The sequence below is a fragment of the Tupaia chinensis genome, unplaced genomic scaffold (assembly GCF_000334495.1).
Source record: "Tupaia chinensis unplaced genomic scaffold, TupChi_1.0 Scaffold000646_1, whole genome shotgun sequence".
NCBI lineage: Eukaryota > Metazoa > Chordata > Mammalia > Scandentia > Tupaiidae > Tupaia > Tupaia belangeri.
The window spans coordinates 2,642,906-2,654,045 of NW_006160167.1; positions in this window are offsets into that span (position 1 = coordinate 2,642,906).

Below are 11,140 nucleotides of genomic sequence, written 5' to 3' on the forward strand. Positions count from 1 at the left end.
CAGGGGGTGTGGTGGTTAGGCACTAGACTCCCACATGGTCAACTGTGGAAAAAGTCCCAGAGTGACCTGGTGGCTTATTTTCTCACTTTCTCTCTTTGTCTCCCTCTGATCAAAATTTTAAAATGATAATAAATGAATAAAATTAAATAATTCTTTAAAAAAGTAATAATGAGGGGACCAGCAGTTGGTGTAATGGCTATGTTGCTGGACTCCCATGTAGTCGACCATAGTTTGAGTCCTGGACCCGGCAGCTTAAACTCATGCCAGACATGTTTGCGTATGTGCCCAAGATCCCAAGAGGAGAATGGAAGAGAAGTGATTGCAGCATGGCCATCCTCCCTGGGGGGTTATTTCTCTCTTTCTGTCTCTCTGTTTCTCTCTATCTTTCTGGCGAGTGCACACTCCCTATAGCAAAAACCTCCCCCCCCCATAAATAAAAATAAATAAATAAAAAAGTAATAATGAGATTAATCTTGAACTGACATGGAAGAGAAAAAAAAAATCTCTGAGTAATTTTGAAGTTTCCATAATGGAGCAATCTACAAAACCACTCCAATTACCCAGGTATGAAGAGCTGTATATAAACTCATAGAAAGGTCTGGAAGGATATACACCAATGCAATAATAGCATTATTCTGCAGAGGGATTGAGGATTGCAGATGGTAGTTATGTGTGTTTTGAGTGCTTTCTACAAGGTTTAATTTTTTAAAACTGTATTTATTTCTTTCCTTGGAGAAAGATAAGCATGTTCAACAGGGACACATGGCACAGCTCCCACCCCCAGCCTTCCCAGCCGGCCAAGATCATGGTGTATCTGGCACGTGGAACCGAACCTGCGATCTTCCAGATGATCCATCATCGCTTGAGCAGTGCATCACTGCTATGCCACTGAGCTGGCCCAGGTGTGATTTTGTTTGTTTGTTTGTTTTTGCTTTAGGGCACATGGGTTCACAGAAAGAGGGGGGAGTGATAAAGCCCCCTGGGGGGGTGACCATACCACAATCCCTTCTCCTCTCAGGATTTTGGGTAAACGTGCACATGCATCCAGCATGTTTCTGAAGCTACCGGATCTGGGATTTGAACCATGAAGTCAGTTATGTGCAATCCAACTGCCTTAACCTCTGTGCCACCTGCTGGCCTAAGGTTTTATATCTGTATAACAAATGTATTCAGTTATTACTTGTGTCATTACAAATTAATGTATTTTAAAATTAGATTTAAAATATTATCCACCTTCTAGTATTATGGTAAAGGCTAAAATTAGATAATCACTATGAAATGCACTGCCTGCTAGGCCAAGCGATAACACAAGCAGACCCACACGGGAGAGGTCCTGAGTTGCATCACTGAGCACGTTAGGCCCACATGTGCCCTTTATCTGGGCTGGCCATGACAGGCTGACTCATGGTGTGGAGGTTTCTTTCTCTCTTTCAGAAAAAATAGATATGTAGACTTTTTTTGTTTTGTTTAAAGGATGTGTTGCCAGGACCAGCAGATGGTGTAATGGTTATGTCACTGGACTCCCACGTAGTCGACCATGGTTTGAGTCCCAGACCCAGCAACTTAAAAGTCATGCTGGGTGCGTGTGTATGCATGCCCGAAATCTGAAGAGGAAAATTGGGGAGAAGGGATTGCAGCATGGCTATCCCCCAGGGGGCTGATTTCAGTCTTTCTATCTCTCTGTCTCTCTGGTAAGCGTACACACCCTATAAAAAAAAAAAATCTATTTCTAAAAAAAAAAAAAAAAAAAAAAAAAGAATGCATTGCCTGGCACAAGAATACTCTTACTGTGTAGACTATGGACATTGTACCTGGTAAAGACCCAAAAAAGGCAACAGTCACCCACGTTTCTGAGCACCAGTTTTATGCCCCATACTTTCTTTAAAATGACCCTCTCTACAAAGTACAGGTTGTATGTGGCTTTGGATAGTAAGTTGTTTAACCCTCTGTGTTTTAGATTCCTCATCTACCAAGAAATAATAAGAGGACCCATTTTGCAGGGTTGTTGGGAAAACTCAATGCATGAGTGTGCAAAAGTCTCGGGACAGAGCTTAATGAACGGTAGCTGTCGGTGGCAGCAGCAGCATTACGTTTTAGCTGAGAAGACAAACGTTCAAGAAGACGATGTTACTTAACTGTGTTACGTAAGCTAGGAAATGTCTGACCTGGAATCTCGTGTTATAATAGAGACCACGTGTGCACGTGCGTGCAAAGCGGGGAGAGAGAGTGAGCAAGCGCACACTTGGCAGGATCTTGTTACGCTGTGATCCCCTCTCCCCAACTCTCCAGCTCCTCAGGGGCTTGGATGCTGCATGTGCCTGGCGTGTTTTCAGGCCAGCCCAGGGATCTGAACCTGCAGTCAGTCGTGTGTTCTCCAGTCCTAGGACACTGCGTACTGCTGCACCATAGCAGCTGGTATCTAAAGCCTGATTTAGAAGTTCAACGATGCTCTATGTAAGTGTCTGCACAATCCCACTAGGCAGTGCTGTGCACACAAACACACACAACCAGGGGCTGGGGAGAGTGGGCAGTTATTGCTGAATGAGTTTAGAGTCTTATTTTTGCAAGATGAAAAGAGTTCTGGAGACGGACGGTGGTGATGGTTGCACCACAATGGGAATGGACTAGTGCCACTAAACTGTACACCCAAAAAATGGTAAATTTTATGTTACATCTATTTTACCACAATTAAAATTTAGGGGGGAAATGTTTATAAAACTAAAACAGGATAAACCTGCCTTAAGACTGCCAGCCTGTGAGCTGTAGCTGTAGCCAAAGGCCTTGCCTGTGTCTGGACTGTCGGCGCCCTGGCCCTGCACTCCCACAGTCTGTGTCCTGGATTCCTGCCATCTCCCCGACTTCCCACCATCCATCCATCTGTGCCATTGGGAGGCCCTCAGGGCAGCCTCCTGTCTCCTCCCCTCTGCCTTCTTCAGTCAGTCTCGCTTGGCCTTGAGGAGCCAGGGGATGCTGGCGGCGGCAGCTGTCCCTGGTCCTGCCCGCAGCCCCCTCTGTGTCCTAGCGCAGGTGTCTCCTCTTCTCTCAAGGCCAAAGAGGTGCCTATTGTGCCCAGCATGCCAGGGCCAGGGCCTGGGCCTGGCAGACAACAAAAGCACCCAGAAGTCCCTCTTTTCTATGCCAGCACATACCTTCCTGCTTCATCTGAGTTCCAGCCAGTGAGTTGCAGGGCCAGATCAGTATGCAGGTGGCATTTTGCTTAGCTAGTCACAGCCAGGATATATTTAAGGAAGGGCTTAGTTTTGGGGTCTGGGGTTTTGGGTTTGATTTTGCTGGAGGATCAGCAATGAAACATTAATGTTAAGACTGACCCTTTAACAAAGGGCTGCCTGCCACCCTAGCCATGGAGCCTAACGATGTGGGCCCTCTCCACTGCACCCTGCCCAGAGGAATTGGGTGCTTACATGGTGGCTCCTTTAGGCATTATTCACCTGCAAACTGGCTCCTGCATTAACTGATGTGGCTATCTGGTAAGCCTTCCTGAGTTCTGGAGCACTTTCAGAAATGTGGCTTGCAGGGAGGCTGTCCCTTCCAATCTCGTTGGTGGCATTGCCTGACACAGCACATCACAGGTCTCTAGCCTAGGAGGCTTTGCTAAAGATGTGGGTGCACAGAAACCTCTTTACCGGCCCTCCTAATCCTTGCTTCAGCAATGCCAATTGGCTCCCCCGGGACTATGCCTTATCCAACATTTTCACAAAGAGAAGGCCCCTCACCCTGGACTCCTTGGTATTTGTTAGCATTTATTCTGTGCTAGGCTCTGTGTCAGGCTCTGGAGATAAATATTCCTGAACTCATGGGGCTTCCAGACTAGTAGGGATGGGACTGGGGGTGGGGAGTGGGGCAGACTTCACTCAGTAAGCAAAAATGAAACCTTGCAGTAACAGTTAAGAAGGAAAAGTATTGGGTGCTGCGAGACAACACAGGGAGAGACGCTGGGGCGCAGAAAACATCATTTGAATGAGGGGGAGTGTGGCAAAAGCCTTGCTGTGGAGGGCTTCAGGAGTGTGGCTGTTTTGCACACCTCTTCCCCCAAAAGGCAGGGCTGTCCCCCTCATCCCACCTCCATGTTCACAAATGCACACACACACACATGCAGGCACAGGGGCACACACAGAGTCACACAGACAAACATGAAGACACACACATATGGGCACACATACACACAGACATGTACACACAGGTACATCCACAGCACAAAGACACGGACATAGCCACACACACATAAACGCATAGGCAGCCACACAGCCACACACATGGACGTATGAGCGCAGATTCACACATATGCCCAAATAGACAACCTAGACACATGCATACAGGGATGCATGCATACACAGTCATGCACACATGTGTCTATCTGTGACAGTTCCGACATGCCTTGGCTGTCTGAGGCAGCTTTTCACTCAGTGGCACCCCATAAAAGGACTGAGGACTGAGGGCACCATGCTTGACAAACGGCTTTGTCCCTAGCTGTCCAGGGGCTCCTGGCTGATGCCGTTCTGCCTCTCGGTTCCTCTCCGCGCACTGTCTGCTGAGGCCTGCTCTCTGGTCTCTCCAAATAAGTGGCCTCTGCACATTCCAGTCTTCAGGCACTAAACTCTTCCCTGAGATACCTGCCCACGTGAGTCCCTTAGACTCAGAAGCATTGTGCTAATTCTAAGCTTTGACACATATTTACATAATCCCATGGGGTGGGGGAAGTCAGGTAAACTTCAAGGTCAGTAGGATATTTTGGTTTGGGTAGAATTTTTATTTTTAGCATGAGAGGGCTTTAGAAAGCATATGAGCGCATGTGCACACACGCATAGGCTTGTTTAAAAATGGGGAGCTATTGAGTAATTAGTAATCGTTCTTTTTATAATGCTGGAGATCGTGTGCATGTGAGCGTGTGTGTGCTAGAGAGGGAGAAAGGAAGCGCCCCGAACAGAGTCTGCTCACCCCTCACACACTTTTCCTCCAGTTCCCCATCCTATTAGGATTCTGGGTGTGCCCATACATGTAGCATGTTTTTCATGCTGCCAAGTCTGGGTCTCAAACCCTGGCTGGCCATGTGAGATCTGGTTTTTCCTGAGCAGTGCTTAACCATCGCAAAATGAGATTTGTCCAGTCATCTTACAAATGCTGTGTATAAAACATCACCATCCTCCTTTCAAACCTCATGTTTCCCAGGGCAGAGTGGAGGCCAGAGTGAAACTGACTGATGTCTGTGTTCGGTCAGTTCCCACCCATACCTCAACCAGGACAGCTATAAAGAAAGAAATCTGGGAGCCAGCTTGGCATGGAGGTTAATGTGGCTGGATCCCACATAGCTGACAGCACGGTTCAAGTCCCAGACCCAGCAGCTTGAAAAATACCCAGGTGTGTGTGCGTGTGCTTGCCCAAAATCCAAAGAAGAGAAGGGAGGAGAAGAGAGAAGTGCAGCATGGTCAGCACCCCGGGGGGTGCTTTCTTATCTCTCTCTCTCTCCCCCCTTTCTGTCTCTCTCCAGCAAGTGCATGTGCCCTGTAGCAAACTTAATTTGAAAAAAAAGAAAAAGAAAAAGAAAATGGCCTGGCTGCTCCTTAGTAGGTGGTAGAAAAACCCAGGGACACCCTTGATCTTGTGCATGGTGGTTTTCCTCCTCTCCTCCCTCACTTCCACAAAAACAAATGTAGACACACCCCCATGGTGATGGCCTTTATCATAACTGGCCCTGCATGCAGTGGGTTACAATTCAACAGCTCTGGTAGACTCAGCCCTGCAGACCCACAAAGTTTGACAGAAAAATTGATACAAAGTTGACAGATCAAAAGTGAGTCGTGCCAGCTCTGCTGTTCGGAAACAGTTCAAGGGGTGTCTGACTGCTAACACCTCAATTCTTTTCATAGTAGGTCTGAAAATAGCTCAAGATTCTTTAAATGTCTGGGGATGTAGGCGATGAGAAGAGTTTTGAGTGGAAAAATACCTCCCTGAGAACCCCAATTCCATTCCTACCCAGTGTGCTGGCTCCCTCACCTCCCTGGATGACCAAGAACTGCTGGCCAGATCCACAGCTGTCTTTGGGAGGCCATTAGTCTGGAACTCAGGACTGGCCATCCCTGGGTGGTGATGAGTTTGGTCATCCAACACATAGACCACCAAGTCCTTCGTGCCGTCAACTTTGTGTGTCCCTTTGTTATGAATTTCTTTCGTCCCTATCTCCTGCAGCTGGTTGCCCTGTTGGAAGGTAACTCCTTCTTAAATGGGTCCCTTTCTCTATTTAGGAAACTTATTGGTCTGTGCAGGGTTTTTACTCCCTCAGCTGTGACCCTTTGTATCTATGTTGTGTTCAATACATGCACCAAGAGAGGCCACAGAAGTCCCCGGGAGGTCCCAGATACTGGAGGGGAAAGGTGGGCAGGTAGGGAGGACTGCATAAAAGGATGGGTTGGAGGGGCAGAACCTGGACCTGAGTCTGCTGGGAATCAACAAGACATGAGTTAAAAGGACCAAAGCGAGATGAGAGGCTTTAAAACGACACAGTGGGACCAACATGCAACAGTGCTGTTGAGTGGAAGTCATTGACAAAACCAGCATCCAATCAAGGCTGGGATGAGGGAGTCTGAGCAGACTCTCAGGGGTACCCCTGGGACAGCAGATGTCCCCTGGGGATGGGCCTGAAAACTAGTTGCATCAAAATCATCTGGAAGCTTTTAGACCCTAGTGTCTGGTTTAGTGCAGGGGGTGATGCCCAGAAATTTACATTGCTTCAAGGTCAGTAGGATATTTTGGTTTGGGTAGAATTTTTATTTTTAGCATGAGAGGGCTTTAGAAAGCATATGAGCGCATGTGCACACACGCATAGGCTTGTTTAAAAATGGGGAGCTATTGAGTAATTAGTAATCGTTCTTTTTATAATGCTGGAGATCGTGTGCATGTGAGCGTGTGTGTGCTAGAGAGGGAGAAAGGAAGCGCCCCGAACAGAGTCTGCTCACCCCTCACACACTTTTCCTCCAGTTCCCCATCCTATTAGGATTCTGGGTGTGCCCATACATGTAGCATGTTTTTCATGCTGCCAAGTCTGGGTCTCAAACCCTGGCTGGCCATGTGAGATCTGGTTTTTCCTGAGCAGTGCTTAACCATCGCAAAATGAGATTTGTCCAGTCATCTTACAAATGCTGTGTATAAAACATCACCATCCTCCTTTCAAACCTCATGTTTCCCAGGGCAGAGTGGAGGCCAGAGTGAAACTGACTGATGTCTGTGTTCGGTCAGTTCCCACCCATACCTCAACCAGGACAGCTATAAAGAAAGAAATCTGGGAGCCAGCTTGGCATGGAGGTTAATGTGGCTGGATCCCACATAGCTGACAGCACGGTTCAAGTCCCAGACCCAGCAGCTTGAAAAATACCCAGGTGTGTGTGCGTGTGCTTGCCCAAAATCCAAAGAAGAGAAGGGAGGAGAAGAGAGAAGTGCAGCATGGTCAGCACCCCGGGGGGTGCTTTCTTATCTCTCTCTCTCTCCCCCCTTTCTGTCTCTCTCCAGCAAGTGCATGTGCCCTGTAGCAAACTTAATTTGAAAAAAAAGAAAAAGAAAAAGAAAATGGCCTGGCTGCTCCTTAGTAGGTGGTAGAAAAACCCAGGGACACCCTTGATCTTGTGCATGGTGGTTTTCCTCCTCTCCTCCCTCACTTCCACAAAAACAAATGTAGACACACCCCCATGGTGATGGCCTTTATCATAACTGGCCCTGCATGCAGTGGGTTACAATTCAACAGCTCTGGTAGACTCAGCCCTGCAGACCCACAAAGTTTGACAGAAAAATTGATACAAAGTTGACAGATCAAAAGTGAGTCGTGCCAGCTCTGCTGTTCGGAAACAGTTCAAGGGGTGTCTGACTGCTAACACCTCAATTCTTTTCATAGTAGGTCTGAAAATAGCTCAAGATTCTTTAAATGTCTGGGGATGTAGGCGATGAGAAGAGTTTTGAGTGGAAAAATACCTCCCTGAGAACCCCAATTCCATTCCTACCCAGTGTGCTGGCTCCCTCACCTCCCTGGATGACCAAGAACTGCTGGCCAGATCCACAGCTGTCTTTGGGAGGCCATTAGTCTGGAACTCAGGACTGGCCATCCCTGGGTGGTGATGAGTTTGGTCATCCAACACATAGACCACCAAGTCCTTCGTGCCGTCAACTTTGTGTGTCCCTTTGTTATGAATTTCTTTCGTCCCTATCTCCTGCAGCTGGTTGCCCTGTTGGAAGGTAACTCCTTCTTAAATGGGTCCCTTTCTCTATTTAGGAAACTTATTGGTCTGTGCAGGGTTTTTACTCCCTCAGCTGTGACCCTTTGTATCTATGTTGTGTTCAATACATGCACCAAGAGAGGCCACAGAAGTCCCCGGGAGGTCCCAGATACTGGAGGGGAAAGGTGGGCAGGTAGGGAGGACTGCATAAAAGGATGGGTTGGAGGGGCAGAACCTGGACCTGAGTCTGCTGGGAATCAACAAGACATGAGTTAAAAGGACCAAAGCGAGATGAGAGGCTTTAAAACGACACAGTGGGACCAACATGCAACAGTGCTGTTGAGTGGAAGTCATTGACAAAACCAGCATCCAATCAAGGCTGGGATGAGGGAGTCTGAGCAGACTCTCAGGGGTACCCCTGGGACAGCAGATGTCCCCTGGGGATGGGCCTGAAAACTAGTTGCATCAAAATCATCTGGAAGCTTTTAGACCCTAGTGTCTGGTTTAGTGCAGGGGGTGATGCCCAGAAATTTACATTGCTAAAAGTTCTCCCGATGATTTAGATGCACAATAAGGGGGCTCGAAAGCCCCTTCTATGTAATAACGTAAGCAATGTCTTTTGCATTTATTCCCCTTATATCTAATATGGTACTTGGCCATTAGTAAACTGCCTAGAAATGATTGCTATGGTGAGCAGTGAATAAATAAATGAGGAGGATTAAAACATGACTGAAATTTCAACTGAAGTGGCCAGAAGCACTCTATGGTTCCACTGATAGAAATAAGGAAGTCGGGAAGAGAAAGAAGAGCGAGTCTGGGGTGATCGTGGTAAAGCCCATCACAGACATGTTGACTCCCAAGTGCACGTGGGTAGGGAGCGAGGTGGAGCGGGCAGGGGCAGGGTCATTGCATTGAGGCACAGCGTGGATCAAGAGCACTGCAGGCTGCCATGCCTGTGGGGAACGTCCACCATGAAGAGGTCAGGAGGATGAACAACCAGCAGGGAGATGGGAGGGAGAGGAGAGCAACACTATGCAATGTTGAAAATCGAGAAGAGGAAGTGTGAAGAGCTTATGGTTGATCCTTGAGATCAAAGAATCTGGGGGAACTTGAGCACTGAGAAAAGGCCATTGAATGTAGCTACTAGGATAGCATTGGAGACCATCAAGAAAGCAGTTTCAAGAGAGTGACAGGACAGGGGGCAGATGTGGTGTAGTGGTAAAGCACGATACTCCGCGAGGCTGATCAGGGTGGCTGATCCTGGGTTCGAGTCAGGAGACTTCCCTGAGTACACTGGATACGTGTGTAAGTGCCCACGATCTGGTGCAGGCTGAGGCTGTGGATGGATAGTGGGGCGAAACCCCTGTTGGAGATGCTGTCTTTGTCTGTCTGTCTCTCCAGCTCATAGAAGAAAGAAATAAATAAGGAAAAAAAAATTCGAGAGGGGTTTTTGCTATAGAGTGTATGTGCTCACCAGAGAGACAGAGAGAGCTAGTGTGCAAGAGCAAGAAATCACTTCCTGGGGGGATGGCCATACCTCAATCCCTTATCCTCCAGTCTTGGGATTTGGGGAATGCATGCACACCCCCCCTGGCATGAGTTTAAACCGCTGGGTCTGGGACTCAAATCATGGTCGACTCTGTGGGAGTCCAGCGATGCAACCATTACACCATTTTAAAAGAGCAGTGGAAAGAGAAGCCAAATCACAGAGCTAAAATAAAGAATTGGATAGAGAGGGAAGTTGAGGCTACCAACAGATATTACCCATTCTGGGCTTTCTCAGGGGAGAGAGAGAAATAGGCCGACAGAGAACAGGCAGCTGAGAAAGGCCTCTTAGTTCTTGAGCCTCTCATCCCTGTGCTGTCCTTCAGAGGCCAGTCTTATGCAGGGGCTCACCTTTCCCTCCTCCAGGAGGCCATCTCATTTCTCTCTAAGCTGATGACTTCCATCCTGGACCTCTCTCTGCCATGCACACCTCCATTTGTGAGTCCCACAGGCACCCAAGTGACATGGCTCCATCAACGAGAGATCTGAGTAATCCCTATCTCTCTCGGGGCACCACCACCCACCCAGCCACCAACCTAGTGAGAAACTCATCAGCAGTTCACCCCTCCCACACACTCATCCCACACCCAGTGGTCCATGGAGTCCTGCAGTCAGCCTCCTCGGTGACCTGCCCTGCTCCTTCCTCTCTACTCCTATCCCTTTGGATCTAGCCTGTATTACAACCATGGCCTCCAGTAGGCATCCTGGCCCCTCTAAGGTCGTGCCACAGTCACAGTCTGGTCCTACATCCCACCCAGTAACAAAGTTCTTTAGATGGCTTTGCTCTGGCCTGGTTTGGCCCCTTCCCTTTTGTAGCCACATTGACCTATATGTTTCCCGCACACGCTGGGCTGCTTCGGCCTGTCTTTGTGTGAGTGCCTGCTCACAGAGGAAGAAAATCTCCCCTTTTCCTTCCCTCCCTCTCTGCATCTCTGCCTCCCAGCATACCCTCTGCCTGGCCAACACTAGTCCTCTTCCTGTTTGCAACCCAAAGGCCTCATCTTCTCAGAGGAAACATATATTCCCCATCTTGTGTGCTCACTGCCCTCTTCATACAAAATGCTTTCGACAGCCTCCCCAGCTCTCTGCTCTACCAGGCCGAGACCCTTTGGTGAGGCGGGGGAGGGGAGGGAAGGGGTAGGATCCACATGGGGAAGAGTGACATAGACTCCAGCAATAGTGACCTCCCAGGAGGGCTAAGGCCATGCGAAGTTGACTGGAAATAAATCAAATCTGATGAAGACCTAAATAACGTCATTACATATTGCCTCCGTGCTCTCTAATTTACTCTCTGCTTTCTCTTCTTTCCTCTCTGCCTTTTCTTCTATTCATGTTATCCTTTTAAACTGTCTCTCCCCCCCCCCTTTTTCCCCGGC